Genomic DNA, 22,752 nt, shown 5'->3' with positions numbered 1-22,752 from the left:
AGCTCTTTATCTGGCCTTCGATTCTGAGTGATAGCTTTGCTGGATAGATTATCTTTGGCTGTAGGTTCTTGCTATTCATCACCTTGAATATTTCTTGCCATTCCCTTCTGGCCTGCATGGTTTCTGTTGAGAAATCAGCTGACAATCGTATGGGTGCTCCTTTATAGGTAACTACCTGCTTTTCTCTTGCTGCTTTTAATATTCTCTCTTTGTCTTTTGCTCTTGGAATTTTAATTATGATGTGTCTTGGTGTGGTCCTCTTTGGATTCCTTTTGTTTGGAGTTCTGTGCGCTTCCTGGACTTGTAAGTCTAATTACAGGTGGGGGAAGTTTTCTGTCACTATTTCTTTCAGTATGTTTTCGCTATCTTGATCTCTGTCATCTTCTGGGATGCCCATAATTCTGATGTTGGTTCGCTTGAAGTTGTCCCAGAGGTTTCTTACACTATCTTCAACTTTCTGGATTCTCTTGTCTTCTTGTTTCTGCGGAGGAGTGTTCTCTGGCTGTGTTCCAAGTCTTTGACTTGATTCTTGCAATCTTCCATTCTGTTTTTAGGACTCTATAATATTTCTTTACTTCACAGAATGTATTCTTTATTTCTTGTTGACCCCTTATTATTTCTAGCTGATCCTTTATTATTTCTAGTTGATCCCTTTTCATATCTTCATAGGTCTTGTTTATCTTATCAGCCTTTTCTAGGAGATTCTTGAAAAACATTATTCTTGAAAAACATTAGAGTTCAAAAAGCATGGTTTTAAACTCTAAATCCAGTCGCTTTTTGTCCTCCAATTCTTTCGTTTGTGATCTGTTTCCTTGTCTCGGCATTTTCGCTGCTTCCCTGAGTTGGTAGGGTGGAAGGATCAGCTGTATCTATGTCAAGAGACAGCCTTCTTTGACTAAACTTGGAAAACTGCAAGAGCCTCTGTGTTCAGCTTGGATGGGGCGGAGTTTCAGGGTGGAGCCTATAGCCTTGGCTTCCAGTTAGCCCCGCCCTATGAGGTTCCTAAGTCTCAGTGTTCCCCAGTGTCCTTTGGTACTTGCTGCAAGCACCTCTGAAAGGTGCCCTAGAGTTTCGCCCACTATCAGACAGTCTAGTCTCTCCCCCAACGAGCCCGCAACTGGGGTTCAGTGCAGTTGGAAGTGGGGTTAAAAGCAGTCCCGAGCTTATGTCTCTTTCCCACTAGGGCAATCCAGCAGCTCAATCAACAGTCTGTCCTCTACATGAAATGTGCGCGACTCGGGGGCTCTGCCTTTCGCCGCTCTCCTGAGCTTCCGCCTTATAGCCCAGGCTCCCTATGTATGAGCCTGGGTCCCCTGGGTCTGGCCTACAACTGGAGTTCAGTGCTTTCGGGACTGGGGTTCAGCACAGTCTGGAGCTTTTATCTCCTTCCCGCTAGGAAACGCCAGCCAGGCACTCAGCCACCCCTCCTCTCTGGCTTCATCCTCTCCCCAAGTGTGCACCGTGTCTCCGTACCTTAGACTTTTACAGCTCCTCTGATTTTCCTTCTGGTTTTCTTTTTCCTTCTTGTCGTAGAATTTCAAGTCAGTCAACTTTCCTGTAGTTCTGGATAATGTCCACTTTATATTTTAGTTGTATTTTTTGAAATTGTTGTGTGAGGCTGAAGTTAGGGGGTTACCTATGCCGCTATCTTGGTTTCTCCTCTAAATGTTTTATATATGGTTTTCTTCATCATTAAAGAACATTAATAAGCTTCATTAACTACTAATTATAATACTCTTATCAATCAATGAATATTTATCAAGCAGACACACAAAGAAGTATAAAATCCCTCCCTTTACTCTAAGAACTTATAATTGAGGCAAAGACAAAACCAAAGTTTGTATGTATGTATGTATGTATGTATGTATGTGTGTGTGTATGTATCTATCTAAAAGCGTAAGTGACGGTTAGGACTGGATAATCGGCCAATAGCTATGACACACACTGACCATCAGGGGACAGATGCTCAACGCAGGAGCTGCTCCCTGGTGGTCAGTGCACTCCCACAGCCAACCCTCCCATAGTCGGCCAACCTCCCTCGGCCTCTCCGCCCCAAGCTGGCTGGCCCTAATCAGCCCCAATCACCAGCCAGGGGGAGGGACCCCACCGTGCAAGAATTCGGCTTCTAGTATAGGAAATAAATACAAGTTCAATTATCAAATAAATGATGTAGTCAATAATGACAATAGGGCCGAAACCGGTTTGGCTCAGTGGTAGAGCATCGGTTTGCGGACTGAAAGGTCCCAAGTTTGATTCCAGTCAAGGGCATGTACCTTGGTTGCGAGCACATCCCCGGTAGGGGTTGTGCAAGAGGCAGCTGGTCGATGTTTCTCTCTCATCGACGTTTCTAGCTCTCTATCTCTCTCCCTTCCTCTCAGTAAGAAATCAATAAAATATATTTTTAAAAAATAATGACAATAGGAAAAATGAAAGGATCACTGTGAACTGAGGAGATTTCCTGGTATAAAAATCTGATCTGAACAGAATTTGGATATAAAAAATAAAGAGGAAAAAGTTTTCCAGGTGGGGATAATTTAAGCAGAAGCCTTGAACTGTACCACTAAGAATTTATGGAGAAGCCACAATCCTAATGGGCTTTTACCATATGGCATTGAATCTAAGATACCACTATCTGCTAAGCTGCATCATGACCTAAGAGAAATTAAAATGTATGGGGCAAGGCAGAACCGGGCGTAGAGAGGCAATGGGGAGATATAGGGAGATATCTGTAATATTCTCAACAATAAAGACTTTTTTTTAAAAGAAAATGTACATCTCAAAATCAATAAAATATTTCTTTTTCTATAATATGTGAGAGTAGACAAGATGATCTTTAAAAGTTCTCTCCAACCTTGCCCTGGCCAGTTTGGCTCAGCGGATACAGCATCAGCCTGTGGATGAAAGGGTCCCAGGTTTGATTCCGGTCTAGGGCACATGCCCAGGTTGCAGGTTCGATCCCCAGTAGGGGGTGTGCAGGATGCAGCTAATCAGTGATTCTCTCTCATCACTGATGTGTGTGTTTTTTGTTTTTTAATATATTTTATAGATTTTGTACAGAGAGGAAGGGAGAGAGATAGAGAGTTAGAAACATCGATGAGAGAGAAACATCGACCAGCTGCCTCTTGCACACTCCCAACTGGGGATATGCCCGCAACCAAGGTACATGCCCTTGACTGGAATCGAACCTGGGACCCTTCAGTCCCCAAGCCGACGCTCTATCCATTGAGCCAAACCGTTTTCGGCACTGATGTGTTTTTAAAAATATATATTTTATTGATTCTTAACAGAGAGGAAGGGAGAGGGACAGAGAGTTAGAAACATCGATGAGAGAGAAACATCAATTAGCTGCCTCCTGCACACCCCCTTACCGGAGATGTGCCTGCAACCAAGGTACATGCCCTTGACCAGAATCGAACCTGAGACCTTTCAGTCCGCAGGCCAACACTCTATCCACTGAGCCAAACCGTTTCGGCTCATCACTGATGTTTCTATCTCTCTCTCTCCCTCTCCCTTCCTCTCTGAGATCAATAAAGAATATATTTTTAAAATCAATAAAAATCACACAAGGCAGTGGCAGCTGGGCCCAGAGCAGCAACAGCCAGGCCCCAGAGCAGCAGCAGCCAGAACCAGAGCATGAACAGCCAGCACTGGAGCAGCCAGACCTGGGGCAGTGGCAGCCAGGCCTGAGGCAGAGGCGGCCAAGCCCAGGGTGGCCAGTCCAGGAACACCCAGACCCGGAGTGGCCGGGCCCGGAGAAGCCGGGCCCAGAGCAGCCGGGTTGGGAGCAGCCAGGCCCAGAACAGCAGTAGCCAAGCCCGGAGCATCCAGGCCAGGAGCGGCCAGACTCGGAGCGGCCGGGCCCGGGCCCGCTGGGCCAAGAGCAGCCAGGTCAGGTGCGGCCAGGCCCGGAGCAGCAGCTGCCAGGCTGGGAGCGGCCAGGCCCGGAGCAGCCGGATCTGGTGCGGCCAGGCCTGGAGCAGCGGCTGCCAGGCTGGGAGCGGCCAGGCCCGGAGCAGCCGGGTCATGTGCAGCCAGGCCCGGAGCAGCGGCTGTCAGGCTGGGAGCGGCCAGGCCTGGAGCAGCCGGGTTGGGTGCGGCCAGGCCCGGAGCAGCAGCAGCCAAGTCCAGAGCAACTAAGTCGGGAGCGGCAGTGACCAGACCCGGAGCAGCTGGTTGTGGAATGAACCAGAGCAACAGAGGCCAGGCCCGAAGCAGCCAGGCCCGGAACAGCTCGCTCCTCGCCTGTCCCTGCCCCACGGCTGCCTCTCAGACATGGCTGGAAACTTTTGTGGGAACTTGAGGGTCTGCTGAATCAAGTGATGAAGGCTTAGATCTGGATGTGTTGAGTTAGTATAGTGCTGGGGTGTTGATCTGTGAGTGCCTTGGGTGGGGCCTGGATGACTTTTGTGTGAAGTGTATCATTGGGCATGTGGAGGTATTATTGATATGAGAAAATGCTAAGTAACTGATTTACTATCTGAAAAGGGATTTACTATCAGGGAAAGGGAGGGAGGATAAGACTGAACATAAACTGTGCACCTATGGATGAGGACAATGAGGGATGGGGGGGGGGGCGGAGGGTGGGGTGGGAACCTGGTGGAGGGGGGAAGAAATGAGGAACCTTTGTAATAATATGAACAATAAAGATTGATTTAAAATAAATAAATAAATAAATAAATAAATAAAAGTCAATAAAAATCAATAGAAAAATATCCTCAGGTAAGAATTAAAAAAAAAAAAAAAGTTCTCTCCAATCCTAAAATGGTGATTCTATAACTGTCTTACAATATTCAAATTTCACCAAACAACACTATGGAAATAACAAAAATAATAGAAACAGAGATGAACCCTGGTTAGTGTGGCTCAGTGGCAGCTTTCAGGTTCAATTCCCAGTCAAGGGCACATACCTAGACTAAGGTTTCTTCCCTAGTTCCAGTTGGGAAGCAACCAATCAATGTTTTATCTCTCTCTCTCTCTCTCCCCATCTCTTCCACTCTCTCTAAAAAAACCAATGGGAAAAATACCCTCAGCTGAGGATTAACAAAAAGAGACAAGAGACTGAGACAGATACGATCCCTACTCCAGTATTTATTTCATAAAAATGTTTTTATTTATTTTCTTTTGATAACATATTAGAGGCCCAGTGCATGAATTTGTGCACAGGTCAGGTCCGGCCAGGCTGGCCTGTCCCACCCCCTGGTTGAAATCCTGGTTAAACTTGTGGTTGAGGGGACAATTTGCATATTAGCCTTTTATTATATAGGATGTTTGATTTTATTTTAATTTTTTTTATTGATTTCAGAGAGGAAGAAAGAGGGAGAGGTAGAAACGTCAATAATGAGAGAGAATCATTAATTGGCTGCCTCCTTCATGGCCTCCCCCCGCCCCCACTGGGTATTGAGCCCACAAGCCTGGGCATGTGCCCTTGAACAGAACTGAACCTGGGGTCTTTGGTCTGCATGCTGACGCTCTATCCACCGAGCCAAATCAGCGTGAGCTTAGAAAAAGAGGAAGGGAAAGGGAGAAGGAAAGAGAAACACTGATGTGTGAGAGAAACATCAATTGGCTACCTCCTACATGTCCCCTACTGGGGGGATCAACCCTACAACCTAGGCAGGCGGCCCAACTAGGACTAGAACAAATGACCTGTCAGTGCATGGGACCATGCCCAACCAAATGAGCCACACTGACCGGGGCTGTGTTTGTTGTTTTGAGAGAGACAGAGAGAGAGAGAGAGAGAGAGAGAGGTATCGATGCGAGTGAAAATGAATCAATCAGTTGCCTCTTGCACACCCACTCCTGGGGATTGAGCCTGCAAACCGGGCATGTACCCTGACTGGGGACCGAACCCTGAACACCTGGTTCATAGATCGACACTCAAGCACTGAGTGAGTCTGTTAACTGTTGACTGGATGTTGGACATTGCGATTTTACAATGTTGAGTATCTAGTATTGTCTTCATTTCAAGAATGGTAAGCTTTATTCTGGTAGGCAGTTAAGTTATTTTCATTCAGTTTGGTACCTCTGAAGGCTTGTTTTTAAGCTTTTTAAAGGGTGGGTCTACAGTAGTCTTTACTCTATGACTATTTTAACTCTAGTACCAAGATGTGGGCCTTCTACCATCTCTACTGAACATTCCCAGTGAGCAGCATGGGCTCTTCACTCTGGCTGCTAGGAATTCGAACACCTCCCTGCTCTGGATTCCTGGTCATCTTTCCCCAACTTCCTGGACTTTGACTCCAGGCCTGTGTGAGGTCAGCAAAGACTGAAGGGGACCCTGAGGAGACTCCTAGAGCAATTTTTTTCTGCACAGGTCACCTTTCCAGGACTCCACCTCACAGCTTTTAGATTCCTCAGCCTCTCCTGAACTACAGTCTCTGTCTCTTCAAAAAGAACAACATGCTCTGCTTGAGATTCCCCCACCCTGCTCCATGGTTAGAACTGACTTAGACAGGAAGACGGGGTACTCACGGGGCTTTTCCCTCCTTTGTTTTCCTTCTACAAGGAATAACGCTTTCTGTTCAAGTCAGAATTGATTTCCACTGTAGTTTTGCAATGTCCCCAATCAAGGTATGGCAAAAGTCTTAGTCAGAATAATTTCAATTTATCTTTAATAAGTGTTTAACATGAATACTTTTAGAAGAAATAACAGGAACCCTGGTCGGGTAGCCCAGTGGTAGAACGCCATCCCATACAACAAGGTTAGGGGTTCCATTCCCAGTCAGGGCACATACAAGAATCAACCAATGAATGTATAAATAAGTGGAACAACAAACTGATGTTTCTCTCTCTCTTTTTCTGAAAAAAAAAAAAATTAAATATATATATAAACTTTTACAAATTTTATTTTACTTTCTTTTTTAAATATATTTTATTGATATTTTACAGAGAGGAGGAAGGGAGAGAGCTAGAAATGTCGATGAGAGAGAAACATCAACCAGCTGCCTCCTGCACACACCCCACCGGGGATGTGCCTGCAACCAATGTACATGCCCTTGACTGGAATCGAACCGGAGACCCCTCAGTCCACAGACAGATGCTCTACCACTGAGCCAAACCGGCCTCGGCTAAATTTTAAAAAATTTTAAAAGAAAGACATAACAGCCAAAACCGGTTTGGCTCAATGGATAAAGCGTCGGCTTGGGGACTGAAGGGTCCTGGGTTCGATTCCCGTCAAGGGCATGTACTTTGGTTGCAGGCATATCCCCAGTGGGGGGTGTGCAAGAGGCAGCTGGTCGATGACTCTCTCTCATCGATGTTTCCAACTCTCTATCTCTCTCCTTTCCTCTCTGTACACAATCAATAAAATATATTAAAAAAAAGAAAGAAAGACATAACAGAAAAAAGTAGGTGTTCTGAAATCAAACAAACATAGCAAATAGAAAAGATAATATCACCATAAGTATATAACATACTTGAATAACATATTTAATTATCCTTTTGAATCATCATAATTACAAACAATGGAAACTTATCTTTTCTTTTTTATTTATTTATTTATTTATTTATTTATTAATATATTTTATTGATTTTGTACAGAAAGGAAGGGAGAGAGATACAGAGTTAGAAACATCGATGAGAGAGAGTCTTCGATCAGCTGCCTCTTGCACACCCCCTACTGGGGATATGCCCGCAACCAAGGTACATGCCCTTGACCGGAATCGAACCTGGGACCTTTCAGTCCCCAGGCCAACACTCTATCCATTGAGCCAAACCGGTTTTGGCTATCTTTTCTTTTTTAAAGTTAATGTTCATGTAGGTGCTAACCACATTTAAAAATCAATAATGAACCCAGAGACACGTTCAGTCAAAGGAATCAAGGATGCCCTGAGCCACGAGCTGTATGACTTCAGGCTGCTGAATCTCTGAGCCTCATTGTAAAATGGGAAAAATAAAACCAACCACCCAGAATAAAATGAGATAACATATGTGAGCCTTCCAGACGGGTGTCTAGCACCAGTAGGGACTCAGTAACTGGCATCCCCATTATTACTAGTTCAAAGGGATGCGGAGTTTGGTAAGGAAACAATCCAAGGAGAGCAGATCAAATCAAACGGCACTGAGCATCACACAAAGGCCTCTTCCAGTTGGTCTCTTTCTCTGATCCCAGGGGAGGCTTGTAGAAGGTGGGCCTCTTACCTTCTAAGTCAGGCTCTCCATGAGTGTGGAGACAAATTCTGAGAAAGAAATGATGGCCCCTGCTTATATTATGCCGATTTTAATTATAAGACAAACGGTATCAGTCTTCTAAAATCTTGGTCAAGAGCCGAAACCGGTTTGGCTCAGCGGTAGAGCGTCAGTTTATGGACTGAAGGGCCCCAGGTTCGATTCCGGTCAAGGGCATGTACATTGGTTGCGGGCACATCCCCGGTAGGAGGTGTGCAAGAGGCAGCTGGTCAATGTTTCTCTCTCATCGATGTTTCTAGCTCTCTATCTCTCTTCCTTCCTCTGTAAAAAATCAATAAAATATATTTTAAAAAAATAAAATAAAATAAAATAAAATAAAATAAAATAAAATAAAATCTTGGTCGAGAGTCAATTCAGTAGTTTCACTTTAAGTACTTTGAAAGTAAAACAGTCTCAAAGGGATTATCGGGATTGTGGCATTTCTTTAAAAAAGAAAAAATCTGCCCTAGCCGGTTTTTTCAATGGAAGGAGCGTTGGCCCACGGACTGAAGGGCGCCAGGTTCGATTCCGGTCGAGGGCACACACATACTTCAGTCGCAAGCTTGATCCCAAGCCCTGGTCAGGCCTGTGTAGAAGGCAACTACTGATGTCCTCTCTCACATCGATGTTTCTTTTTCTTAGTCTCTCCCCCTGCCTTCCTCTCTAAAAATCAAAGGAAAAAGGTCCTCAGATGAGGATTAAGAAAACAAAACAAAAATCCTTTCATCTTAAAGGCCCAAGGCAAATGTCACCACTTTCTAAGCAGCCTTCCTTGACCCTTCTAGTCTGAAGTCATGTCTTCCTCTCCAAGAGCTCCAAAGAGGTATGCTGAACCTTTGTTTAATGCAGTCACTACACTCTATTTTGTAGCACAGGTTTTTGGAGTATACAACTCTATGAGTACGGGAACTGAGAAACAAAATAACTTTAAACCCAACAGAAGTAGCAGTTAGAACAGCAGCTATCTGGAGTCAAGGTGGGAACTCTTAAAAAACTTCTTTGTATCCTATAGTGTCCACTCAACATCTCTAATCCTCGAAACACTTCTTCAAGGTTAGGTAGCAGCATTCTGAAAAACTAAGAGTGGTTCTGTAACTTTATCAAAGTCACACAGCTTTTAAACCCAAGCCCATCTGTGTCCACGCCTCATGCTCTTCCCACAACACTGCACTGACTCTTCACAAAATGCCTGAACCAAGACGTCAGACAAATATGCCCATATTTCTCCTTTTCACATACAAGTGCCACCAAACCCCAGACTAGTTTCTCCCCCCTTGAAAAAAAAGACTATAGGCTAACACCAGGAAACCTTCCCGACATATTTACCTTAGAACTGAAATGGTGTTAATGAGGATAACACACTGCTCTCTCTCTCTACGCCCAATGTTAGCCAGCTGCTCAGAGCCTTCACAACTTTCACTTTAAACAACATAAACACTGGCTCATTTAAAGTGCCAGCCTCAGATAATATGTTCAGATGCTTTTCAAACAAATTTCTGTTTTTAAACAGCTAGGCATTTGGAATTCCATCACTTCGGACGGGTTCCTTTTATCTATAGGGTCTCTGAGAATCACTTTAACTTTTATTTTCTGTTCAGCTCATCGAATCCTGTCACTGGGGACTTCTTTTTTTTTTAAAGCAGATAACCTTTCATCTTCTTTTACAATGAACCAAAATACATTCCTATGGGTAATTCTTAAACTGTATATGTATGTTTTAAAATAATATTCTTCTAACCATTCTAAAAAGCACAGTTGTTTTCCCTTTTTTAGCCCAAGTAAAGATAATTATATCAGAAGTGAGTTTTCCCTACCTCTTTCTGCACATAGGGAATACTAAAAAGATAAGTCTTTTTAGTTATTAAATGTAAATAGGTCATTAAATACAACCCAATTACTTTAATTGTAAAAAGGAAGTAATTACAATATGTACATGTATTCTTGCCTACTAGATTTAATATCTTAAATTAATCTTTTCAGCATTAATATTTTAAATTAACCTTTAACACTTAGCAAAATGCAAGAAACTGATGTTTCTTTTTAAATATACATACAGCTGTACTTTGTGGGTCTTTGTTGTGATTTTACCACAAACAATTCGGTGGGAAGAGCCCCACCCCACGGAGAAGGGTATTTAAATACCACCTGCCCTAACTGAACTGGCATTTCTTGTTTCCAATAACTCATGTTAAAGGATCTGTTTTAAATTCTAATGCCTTTATGGGACAAAAAGCCAGATGAATTCTGTGGCATTTCATTCATCACAAAAGCTTCCCTTAGAAAGACAATTCCAAGCCAAAATGTTAGTATATAGTAGCCTAACATTTCCATTTTGTCATTACCAATCACAGCTCCCTGAGACCACCCCCCCGCATTCTTCTTGCTCTCTGGTCTCTAGCCCCTCAAAAATTTGCTGTTCCATTTTTCCTTCAGTAGCCATCTGGTTCTTTGGTTTTTACTCTTTCTTGGTGAACAAGAGTAAATAAATTGCATAGCTAAATCTTTGAAAATGGGCTTGTCATAGTCTGGGCACTTAAGAACTTCTATTAAAATGGAGGGAAAAGGCCAAAACCGGCTTGGCTCAGTGGATAGAGGGTTGGTCTGCAGATTGAGGGGTCCTGGGTTTGATTGGTCAAGGGCATGTACCTTGGTTGCGGGCACATCCCTGGAAGGGGGTGTGCAAGAGGCAGCTCATCGATGATTCTCTCTCATCCATGTTTCTAACTCTCTATCCCTCTCTCTTCCTCTCTATAAAAAAATCAATAAAATATTTTTTTAAATGGACGGAAAAGGCTTACACAGATAAAAAATTAAGACTGAGCTTTGTTTTTCTACCTCCTAAGAAAATCTAACAATGAGTATTAAGATAAGAATATGTATTTAGAAAAATTAAAATTTTATTTGGATTAACATAAAATTTCCCCCCAAGCTTTAGAAATAGCAAGAACTGCATGAATATATATGTTGTACAGGTAACAACTGAAGCCATGTATGTATAGCATTTTCCCTCCCAAATAAAAATATTATTTTTAAAATATATTTTATTGATTTTTTACAGAGGAAAGGAAAGAGATGGAGAGCTAGAAATGTCAATGAGAGAGAAACATCGACCAGCTGCCTCTTGCACACCCCCTACTGGAGATGTGCCCGCAACCAACGTACATGCCCTTGACCAGAATGGAACCTGGGATCCTTCAGTCCACAGACTGATGCTCTATCGCTGAGCCAAACCGGTTTCGGCTAAAAATATTATTTTTAAAGTACTAAGAGTTTTAACAACTCTCAAGGATTTTACAGAAATAGATATCCTGTTCAGACTCTGTATTGATGAGCCAAAGATACAGCTCTGCCTCACAGACACCATTTCTCAAAACAAATTAACGAGACGGAGGAGGCTGCTGTGACTACTTCGGCCATTCAGACTGTAGTCATGTTGGAACAGTTCCTGACTGCATAAGGCTGGCTTCTACTATCATCCAACCTAATTATGGAAAGCTATTTTATTAAGGTATAATCCGAAACGATAGTGACATGGGTCACCATGGGTTTCCTCATCCCAAACAATGCAATGGTTTCTGAACAGTTACCAAATGTTAGCAGAAGGAAGGAGCCTAACATCTGATCGTCACAAACCTCCTGAAGGACAGCACCATTAAAAGTCAACAAGAATTCTGCAGGTAAAAGGTATACCAGCAGTTAAAACTAAGCCCTCTTCAAGATTTAAATGATTCAAGGCTCATTCTGATAAACTGGTACTTTTGTACATACACACACACACACACACACACACACACAGATATATATATATAAAAACACCATATATATATATATATATATATATATATATATATATATATATATATATATATGGTGTTTTTACACCATATATAAATGTCTGCTGGCCTCCAATTGCCATGTTTCCTGCCTTAAAGGAACCGATTTTCTGGAGGACAATAAGGTGCCAAACTCTGTCCAATGGAGACCAGAAGACTATTTGGTGGACCTATTCTGCACTTGTGGTAGCAAAGAAAGACAGCTCACACACCTAAGAGCGAGGATGGTATTTATGTGAGCTCTCCCTATGGCCTCTTTGGCAGCAAATGTAAGAAGTCTTTTTAGAGACTAAGGGGCAGACCCGGGAAGTTCAGCTACTCATTCAAGCAGGGTTAGACTCCCCTCCTCCATAATTAGTTCCTTTCCCCCTCTCCATGCATGAACTGCAGTGACACTGACATGGGGGCCTGACATTAGCCTTTGGAGGTCATTTAAGTCCTCCTCCTTCCAACTGCCTGAAAAGCTATACATCATCCACTCCACAAGGCCTAAGTGCAGGGTCTGACTGGATAGTACTTAAAGTGGAGTCACTTAACGCATAAAATGAAAGAAGGCTCCAAATTCGGATATCATAAAAAGAACAAATCAAAGAAATAAAATATAAAACTCAGTTGCTCAAGAGACAACAGTAAGAGAAACACTGAACGCCTAACACTGAATGAGTGAAAAGACTCCTACTTGATAATCCCTTGATAAATATTTTATTTAGGAAAGTAGAAAAGGTCTTTCACAATATGGTCCCTTTATATGGCTCATCTATCACATCTTCATACATATATACCCTTCCATGAAATCTACAGGCCTTCCCATAGCTCCCCACTGCATCCTGTTCTCTCTTGCCTTCATACTTTTTTTTTTTTTTAAGGTTTTTTAAAATTGATTTTTACAGAGAGAAGAAGGGAGGGGGAGAGAGAAACATCGATGAGAGGGGACACATCTATTGGCTGCCTCCTGCACACCCTGACCAGGAATTGAACCAGCAACCTCTTGGTGCATGGGTCAGAGCTCAATGATTGAGCCACACCAGCCTGCCTTGCCTTCATACTTTTGCTCAAGTCTGACCACCCACCACTACCCCCATCAACTTCTAAAGTCTTTTAAGACTGAGCTCAAGTGAAGTATCTCTTGACATGCCTTCACCAAAGGTTGGCTCACTTGAACACTCTTTAAATTTCCATAACATCCTGTGAATGCCTAGTCCATCACACTGCGCTTAAAATGACTGATTTTCTTATTTGCTCTCCCACTAGACTGAATTTTTTTTTAAGGGTGATGACCAGTCATCCCTAATCCTAATGCCTATCACCAAGCTAGGTGCAGAAAGAATGCACAATAGGAGATCCAAGATGGCTGCGCCCAGGTGAACACCTAGCCGCAGCCACACACAACAATTTCAATAAAATACAATTAAAATATAAAACGGACATTGCCCAGAACTACAGGAAGGTTGACTGACTGGAAATTCTACAGCGAGAAGCAAGGAGAAAACCAGAAAGAGGCGCGGAGGAGCTGGAAAAGCCCAAGAGTCCTAAAAACAGAAGGGAAGATCGCAAGAATCAAGTCAAAGATATGGAACATAAAGGGCCAGAGGACACTCCTCCACAGAAGCTATTGTAGAAGGCAAGAGAATCCAGAAAATTGAAGATAATGTAAGAAACCTCTGGGACAACTTCAAGCGAACCAACATCAGAATTATGGGGGTCCCAGAAGATGAGAGAGAGCAAGATATCGAAAACATACTGAAAGAAATAGTGACAGAAAACTTCCCCCACCTGGTGAAAGAATTAGACTTACAAGTCCAGGAAGCGCACAGAACTCCAAACAAAAGGAATCCAAAGAGGACCACACCGAGACACATCATTATTAAAATTCCAAGAGCAAAAGACAAAGAGAGAATATTAAAAGAAGCAAGAGCAAAGAAGGTAGTAACCTACAAAGGAGCACCTATACGATTGTCAGCTGACTTCTCAACAGAAACCATGCAGGCCAGAAGGGAATGGCAAGAAATATTCAAGGTGATGAATAGCAAGAACCTACAGCCAAAAATAATCTACCCAGCAAAGCTATCACTCAGAATCGAAGGCCAGATAAAGAGCTTCACTAATAAAAAAAAAAGCTAAAGGAGTTCATCACCGCCAAACCAGAATTATATGAATTGCTGAAGGGGGTTCTTTCAGAAGAGAAAGTAAATAAAGATAAAAATGATGAACAACAAATATGTAACTATCAACAAGTGAATCTAAAAACCAAGGAAATTTAAAAAAATCTGATGAACAATATTAACTGTTGAATATAATAGAATCAGAGGTATGGAAGGGGAGTGAACTGACGATTCTTGGGGAAAAGGGGAGAGGGGGGCGTGGGAAGAGACTGAACATAAACTGTGCACCTATGGATGAGGACAATGGGGAGAGGGGAAAGGGCAGAGGGTGGGGTGGGAACCTGGTGGAGGAGAGCAATGGTGGGGGGAAAGGAACATTTGTAATAATATGAACAATAAAAACTTATTAAAAAAAAAAAAAAACTACTTAGGGGTTTCCCATGTAGGAAAACCCCCGCCCACAAAAAAAAAAGAAAAAAAAGAATGCACAATAAATATCTATCAAATGGATGAAGCCACAGTTAGTGGCTTTTGTGTTTTGGACTTCTGAAGGTGAGGCTGGGGAGGGAGTCTGGACCTCCAGTCTTATAGCAGATAGGAGAACCCAATCTGAATAGTCCAAGTTCTACTTCTGTTTTAGAATTAAAATCCCTAGTAGCTCACCAGATCACAAGACAGAACATACATATACTCTCCAAGCCCTAGAAACTGATCAGGGGTTTAATCTAGTACAGGGAAGAGACATCAAAAATTAAAAACCAAGGCCACCATGACCAACATGAGTTATCCACTACCTCCCTTTTATTCACGCACCTCAAAGCTCTTATTCCATAATATAAAGAGAAAAAATTATAGTTATCAGCCAAAGGAGATACATTTTCAAAAAAGCTAACGAAGGTCAAAATAGGGCAAGTCATAAAAATTAGCGCATGTCCAAAGCTTGAAGGAAACCCAAGCTGTCATTAAAATCACCAGGCACTTGGCCTAAAATGACACAAGCCTCAGACCTTTCCTTTCCCTCCCCAGTCAGCTTCCTGCCTCCCTTCCCTCAATACTCCCCGCCCCACAGGCCTTTCTCTCTTCTCCTCTCTTTCCTTTCTTTGCTGCCTTTATAAACAGGGATAAAGCTGGTGAGAATCTAGCAAACAAATGACTTCAAACTATATGTGGGGTTTGTATAAAGTGATATCCAATTATTTGTTAGTTTTTTCATTTCATTCATTCAATAAACCTTATGTTCCTGGCACTGTGCCTCAGGCTGGATATAATTTAACAATGCACATGCCCTCATTAAGCTCAAAAGCTACTGAAGGTGGCAAATAAATAAAGTGGACAATAATATTCTGCGATGTGTGACTATAAATATAAGTTCAAGGTTATGGAGGCATCCAGCTCTGGCTAAGGGCAGAGGGGAGTAAGTAAAAAAAGGGTATCTTGCCCAGCCAGCACGGCTCAGTGTTTGAGCACTGACCCAGGAACCAAGAGGTGGTGGGTTCGATTCCCAGTCAGAGCACATGCCTGGGTTGCAGGCTCAGTCCCCAGTGGAGATGTGGGCAGGAGGCAGCCGATTGATGATGTTTCTCTCTCATCGATGTTTCTATCTCTCTATTCCTCTCCCTAAAAATCAATAAAAACATATTTAAAAAGAGAGAGAGAGAGGGTCTCAAAGGACAAAAAAGGTTAGTTAGGGGAAGTTTTAGGTGGAGGGAGCAGAGTGTGCAGAGGCAGTGTTCCAGGAACAGCAAATAGCTTGGTGTGGCTGAAGTGCAGGAAGTCATGAGTGATGAAGCTAATAAGGGAAGCAGAAGCAGAGGCACAGAGAGCCCTGTATGCCACACTACAGCACTGGGAGTGTGCAGAAGGCTACTGGGAACTATTTAAGATTGAGGCCAGAGAGTGACATGATGAATTTGCATTTGGAAAGCTCTCTGGAAGCAGTGTGGAGACGTTACTACATGAAGGGGTGAAAGACTGGGGCAATAATCCAAGTGGAAACACTTCTAATTGAAGGACAGAATCTACATAATGAGAAAGTTGCAACATCAACATAAGATAATAGGAAGTGCTCTATATAGAGTTTGAGACTAGGTGGTTACTGAGAAACTTTCTTGAACAATTAAATTAACCTCTCTGGGCCTCAATTTTTAATTTTTTATTTTTTAATTTTTGTGTGTGAGTGTTTTTTTTTATAATCCTCATTGAGGTCATGCTATTGACTTTTAGAGAGAGAGGGAAGTGAGAAAGGGAGGAGAGAGAAACATTGATGTGAGAGAAAAACATCGATTGGTTGCTTTCCCATATGCATCCAGACCAGGGATTGAACCTGCACCTAACACAGAAGCAAATCTGAAATTTTTCATCTGAGAATTAAAGGTAAGAGGTATTTTAGAACGAGATTGAGATAGAAAAATCAGGGAGAGAATGATCAGAGCAAATATGTGGTATTTAAGGCCTTTCACTATCTGACATTGACATACTTCTTTAGCCTCCTTTCTGTACATACCTTTCCAATACTCTGCACTTCTGCCTCTCTTCACTACAGAGGGCTCCTGCACTCTCATGCTTCTGTGACTTCATTCAAGACATTTTCTGCTTCCTGGAATATCCACCATTTTTGTCCCCCCGCTTCTTGAAATTTTATTAATTTTTCCCTGCCCAGTCCAAATGTAATTGCTTCCACAAAGTCATCCTGACCTGTTCCCCAGAAAGAATTAATCAAGCCCTCCTCCACTTCCAAAACCACCTATTATTCCTCTATTAAAGCATCCATCTCATATTACGGCTTTAACAGGGAAGGTACAAACTTTTAATCCTGAGGTGCACTTCTGTCACCCATCATCCTTCATAAAATACTGCATAAGTGGATAGAAAGATGGGTGGGGCGGTCTCCAAACAATGGAAAAGTCCTTTCTGACTCACGCTGACTATGAAGGAAAGAAATCAGAGAAAAAGCAAGGAAGGAGAAAGGGAGTGACAGATAATGAAGAATAAAATGTGACAATTAGATCCGGCTGGTGTCGCTCAGTGGTTGAGCCTCGACCAATGAACAAGGAGGCCACGCTGGGCTCCTAGTAATATAAAAATTTTAAAAAGAATCTAAGACATAAAGTTTTGAGATTTCACAATATTGCAACACTTTCATGTTCTTTTTGTTCCTAGAATATAAGCTTCTTTAGAACAGGGCATCATGCCACAGATGGTTTGGCTCAATGGATAGAGTGTTGGTCTGCAAACTGAAAGGTCCCAGGTTTGATTCTGGTCCAGGGCACATGCCCAGGTTGAGGGCTTGATCCCCAGTGGGGAGCGTGCAAGAGGCAGCCAATCAATGGTTCTCTCTTATCATTGATGTTTCTCTCTCTCTCTCTCTCTAAAATCAATAAAAAATACATTAAAAAAAGAACAGGGGATCATGTCTAGCATAATCATTTGTATATAATGTGTTCTCAAAAGTATGTTGATTTCCTTTATCAAATAAAAAATGCAAAACTGATAATTGAATAGGTTTTATATAATTGTAATAGTTGATTTTGATTAATACATGGTTGACCTGAGTGACTTTGCACTTGTCTTTAAAATATTTTTTTAATTAAGTAAAATATTAGCTTCAGAGGCTATTCTCATTCATTAAATTAAATGTAAAATCCCTTTTACCCGTTAAAATGCAGCAATAAACTGAACTTAAAAATCAGCAGATAAAATAAATTTATCAGCTTTGAAATAAAATAAAAATGTAATTAAGACTTGTTACTATGGCCTGGCCCCCCATATAGCCAAATTGAATTTAAAAAAATTTTTTTTAAAAAACTTGTTACTATGAAAGCATATGGAACGATTTAAAAAAAAAAAGTCATTTTAATGATTAAAAAACAAGATATTAAAATAAATAAAATTTTTAAAAAGTTATGCTAGCTAATCATTTGTTTTATCCAATCCTTCCCCAAACCTTAATACCATAATAGCTAACTGGGAATGAAAACTCTGATTTAAATTCTAGTGTCCTTGCCCTATACCTCCCTCTCCTGCCCTAGTGGATTATGTACTTGGTTAAGTACATTCTGAATGAGGAAGGAGAAACAAAGAAGCAGTTTGATCTTTAAATACTGTACTAGAATAATTTTGAAAGTTTTTTTAGAGATTGACCAAAAAATACTGTTTGTTCTTCTCTCTTTAACTGAACACAGCTCCAGGAGAGTACATTACAAAGTACAATTAGAAGAATGACAGTGGACCCTGCCTGAGCAATAGATCAATGAGAGCACGCACACCCTTAGCTTCTAAGCTGGTGTAATACTTTCTAACAAACATTAACAGCCTCCAGTTACCATACAACAAGGTTTCCCCAAATACTGTGGGAAGTTGACAACAGTAATACTTCTCTGCCAATCCAGTAACACAGATGCATTTTACCAGCTCCTCTCCTTGTAGAAATTGTGTTAATGAAGATGTTTGGGTATTTATGATTTTAAATGCCAAAATTTAAAAAAACTGGACAAGTTTTATAGAAATTCCTATTGGTATTTTTCAAACTTGGAGGAAATGAAGTTCGACAAAGAATACTTCCCAAGTGGTCTAGAAAGCAGCAAAAAAAAAAAAAAAAAAAAAAAAAAATGGAGAAGAGAAAATATGAAAACACATTAGGTGAAGGATTGCTGTTGGCAGAAGAAAAAAAGTGTCTGTGTTGTGTAAATAAGAATCCATGGTAAACAAAATTCAATTATAATGAAGCAGTTATCATGTCTTATCATATTTGTTAAAACTGGACTCTACCAAGAAGTATCCTTTTAGGATGTCCATCCTAAAATATAATTTTTTTATTTTTATTATTATATATTTATTTTTATTTATTTTATTATTTTTCATCCTCAACTGAGGATATGATTTTTATTGAGTTTTTAGAGAGAGAAAAGGGGGTGGGGGAGGAACATTGATATGAGAAACACAGATTGGCTGCCAATGGAAACTGAACCCTAAACCTGGGTATGTGCCCTGATCAGGAATCGAACCTGAAACCCTTGGGTGCATGGGACAGAGCTCCAACCAACTGAGCCACAGTGCCTAGGGCCAGCTTACTTTTAAATGCAAAGAATTGCAATCTGATTGGCTGAAACTGTCAGATGTCTCATGCTCAGATGCTCTTGCTCTTCTCTTTCTCAAATATTCTTTCTAAAATTCTCTGAACTTTGCAGCAACATTTTATTAATGTAAACTCCACACATTTGAAACTTGAGATAAATTCAGACCTGAGCTGAAATTTACCTCTGCACTCTAAGAAGACTGTAAAACAGAGTGTAAATAAGATTGCAGGGGAAAATGTTTAATGAATTGTTTTTGCATATTTCTAAAGTCTAGTCTACATACAAGTAACGTTAAATAACATCATTCTCAGCTATTCATTAAACCAGGTCCAAGGGCCTCTACATAACAAAATAACCCGGTAACACTATTAGCCTAGTTTCAGCTACTGTATGACTCCCAAGTAACAGCTGCACCTAACGAAAAACAACATACAGCAATCTCACAGGATGTACCCCAATTAGCCCAAATTAATGAGCTCTGATTGCAACTCCAATGATAACCTACAAAACCTATTTCTTGCCCTGGCTAATTTGGCTCAGTGGACAGAACATCAGCCTGAAGACTGAAGGGTCCTGGGTTCGATTCCAGTCAAGGGCACATGCCCAGGTTGCAGGCTTGATCCCCAATGGAGGGTATGCAGGAGGCAGCTGATCAATGATTGTCTCTCATCACTGATGTTTCTACTTCTCTCTCCCTCTCCCTCTCTAAAACCATATTAAAAAACAAAACAAAAAATCCCCACTATTTCTCCTAGACCAGTGGTTCTCAACCTTTCTAATGCCGCAACCCTTTAATATAGTGACCCCCAACCATAAAATTATTTTTGTTGCCACTTTGTAACTGGAATTTTGCTTCTGTTATGTATCATAATGTAAATATCTGTGTTTTCTGATGGTCTTAGGCACTAGAGTCAAAGCACAAATGCAGTTAACCACCTGCCCTAGAAGCTAGGTAAAGGAAGCAAAACAAAATAGCAATGACATAGAGCAAAGAGCCAGGCTAGGTTCTAGGCCAGATTATGCTGTGAAATCCATGCGGCCTTGGTTAAATCACTCTACTTTTTTTAGCCTCTCGTTTCCTCACTTATCATTCAACGAAGGAGCCAGTACCAATGTGGTCTCCAAATACACTGTCTCACTGAAAGGACCCACAGCTTTTGGGCTAAAGGGCAGGAAATGCACAAGAGGAGTCTGGAACCTCTTATCAGACTAGAAAGCAAGGGACGCTATCAAAGACTACTACAGTTATGTCAAAAGGAATCAGCAGCCAACCGAAATAGGCTCCTACAGGAACAAACTGAGCATCAATAAGAACAACTTCACTGGATTAAAACATAACAAATATGTTAAAACCCATAAATTCATGATGCTTGGGGGAAAAAATGGTGGTGTATTCTTCCACTAGGAGGCTTATAATGTCAAGGGTGTTTTTTTGGAGAATAGCAGGATTAAAATTTTAAACAGCAGGTTTTTTGTTTTGTTTTAATATATTTTATTGATTTTTTTACAGAGAGGAAGGGAGATAGAGAGCCAGAAACATCGATGAGGGAGGAACATCAACCAGCTGCCTCTTGCACACCCCCCACTGGGGATGTGCCAGCAACCAAGGTACATGCCCTTGACGGGAATTGAACCTAAGACCTTTCCGTCCGCAGGCTGACGCTCTATCCACTGAGCCAAACCAGTTTCAGCTAAACAGCAGTTTTTACCCAAGATGGAAGTTACTATGCTTCAGAGTATGTCAGAAAACCAACTTATTTTGAAAATCTATAAATAAAGAAATAAAAGGGAAAAAAACAAGTATATATCCTGCCTTTCTTACACAAATCAAATCTAATTGATAAAAGAATTGATAAAAAAAAGTTTTTCTTTTTTTAAATATTTCAGCTAATAAATGAAGAATGATAGATTTATAATATCATCATTTTGCAAACATCTAATGAAATAAAGGACCGAGATAACCATTATCCATGACACATATAACACAACACCATTTATGAAGTGTTAATGCCAAAGCAAGAACTTGATTCAAGTAAAGCCTCTAGAGTCATTAACAGTAGCAAAATTACAGTTATGGAGTAGCAACGAAAATAATTTTATGGTTGGGGTCACCACAACATGAGGAACTGTATTAAAGGGTCGCGGCATTAGGAAGGTTGAGAACCACTGTTCTAGAGCTATGCTGCCCAATTGGTAGCCACTATACACATGTAGATATTAAACATGTGAAATGTGGCTCATCTGAATTGATATGTGCTTTAGCACACACTAAGTCACAAAGAGTTAGTATTTAAAAAAGAATGTGAACTATCATATTCATCATTTTTATTAATTGTATGTTGAAATGCTAATAGTTTGCAATTATTAGGTTATCAAAATATTAGTAAAATGAATTTCACCTGTCTCTTCTTACCTTTTTAAAAATATATGCTTTTTGCTCTGGCCAGTTTGGCTCAGTGGATAGAGTGTCAACCTGCAGACCGAAGAGTCCCGGGTTAGATTCTGGTCAAGGGCACCGACCTCAGTTGTAGGCTCCTTCCCATTCCAGGCCCTGGTCATGGCGCATGCAGGAGGCAACCAATCGATATATTTCTCTCTCTCACATTGATATTTCTGTCTTTCCCTCTCTCTTCCACTCTCTCTAAAAAATCAATGGAGCCTCGCTGGTGTGGTTCAGTGGTTGAGCATCGACCCATGAACCAAGAGGTTACCACTTCAATTCCGGGTTGTAGGCTTGAACCCCAGTAGGGGACAGCCGATCTTTGATGTTTCTCTCTCATCAATGTTTCTGTTGCTTTATCCCTCTCCCTTCTTCTTTCTCTAAAAGAAACCAATAAAAACATATATATTTTAAAAATCAATGGAAAAATACCCTTGAGTGAGGAGTAACAAAACAAGGAAAAAAAATGACAAAAAAAAAAGGGGGGGGCAGGAGCCTGGTCAATGTGGCTCAATTGGTTGGAGCTTCATCCCATACAACAAAGGTCATGGTTTTAATTCCCAATCAGGGTACACATTCAGGCTGCAGGTTCCATCCCAGGTCACAGTGTGTGCAGGAGGGCAGGCAACCCATCGATGGTTCTCTCTCTCTCGCCCTCGCCCTTCCTCTATAAAATCAATGGAAACTTATCCTCAGGTGAGGATTAGAAAAAGAAAAAAAAGGGGGGGGGCATGATTGGGGCATGCAGAGACAAGGAGTAATGCTGAAGGTGGATAGACAGTGTGAGCAGAAAATATAATGAGATTATTTCTAGGGAACAAAGATGAGTACAGTATTGCAAAAGTAGTGGGAAGCAAGGCTGGAAAGACAAGCTGGGCCAGATCACAGAACCTTAACTATCAGGCCGAGTCTGTACTTTAGTCATTAAATGATAAGAGTCACACAAATGGAGTCATAGATTACAGAATATTTAGGAAGATGCTTAAGCAAAGAAGAGAATAGAGCTGCAAAGGAAGATTGGGAGTATGGACAACAGTCAAGGCAAAGGTGACAAAGGATCTGAACTGGAGCTCTGGGAGAAGACAGGGAAGGACCTCTCGGTATGAAAAGAGGGCGTTCAGGGAAGTCAACAGGAG

General features: G+C 41.3%; 1 protein-coding gene across 4 annotated transcripts in view; it reads right to left on the bottom strand.

The window, feature by feature from the left end:
- Positions 1 to 22,752, bottom strand: part of WASF2 (WASP family member 2) — a 68,600-nt gene that overhangs the window by 30,573 nt on the left and 15,275 nt on the right. Inside the window, exon 1 of one of the 4 annotated variants that reach the window (XM_036448366.2) lies at positions 2,857 to 2,881. The exons of the other annotated variants lie outside the window; for them this stretch is intronic. The gene's annotated coding sequence lies outside the window, so the exon portion shown is untranslated. Of the gene's footprint in view, positions 1 to 2,856; positions 2,882 to 22,752 lie in introns of those variants that run through there. 4 annotated transcript variants of the gene reach the window in all.

Source organism: Pipistrellus kuhlii, unplaced genomic scaffold, assembly GCF_014108245.1.
Source record: "Pipistrellus kuhlii isolate mPipKuh1 unplaced genomic scaffold, mPipKuh1.p scaffold_m20_p_2, whole genome shotgun sequence".
NCBI lineage: Eukaryota > Metazoa > Chordata > Mammalia > Chiroptera > Vespertilionidae > Pipistrellus > Pipistrellus kuhlii.
The sequence above is the reverse complement of the archived record's forward strand: the minus strand, read 5'-3'. Positions and strand labels throughout refer to the sequence as shown.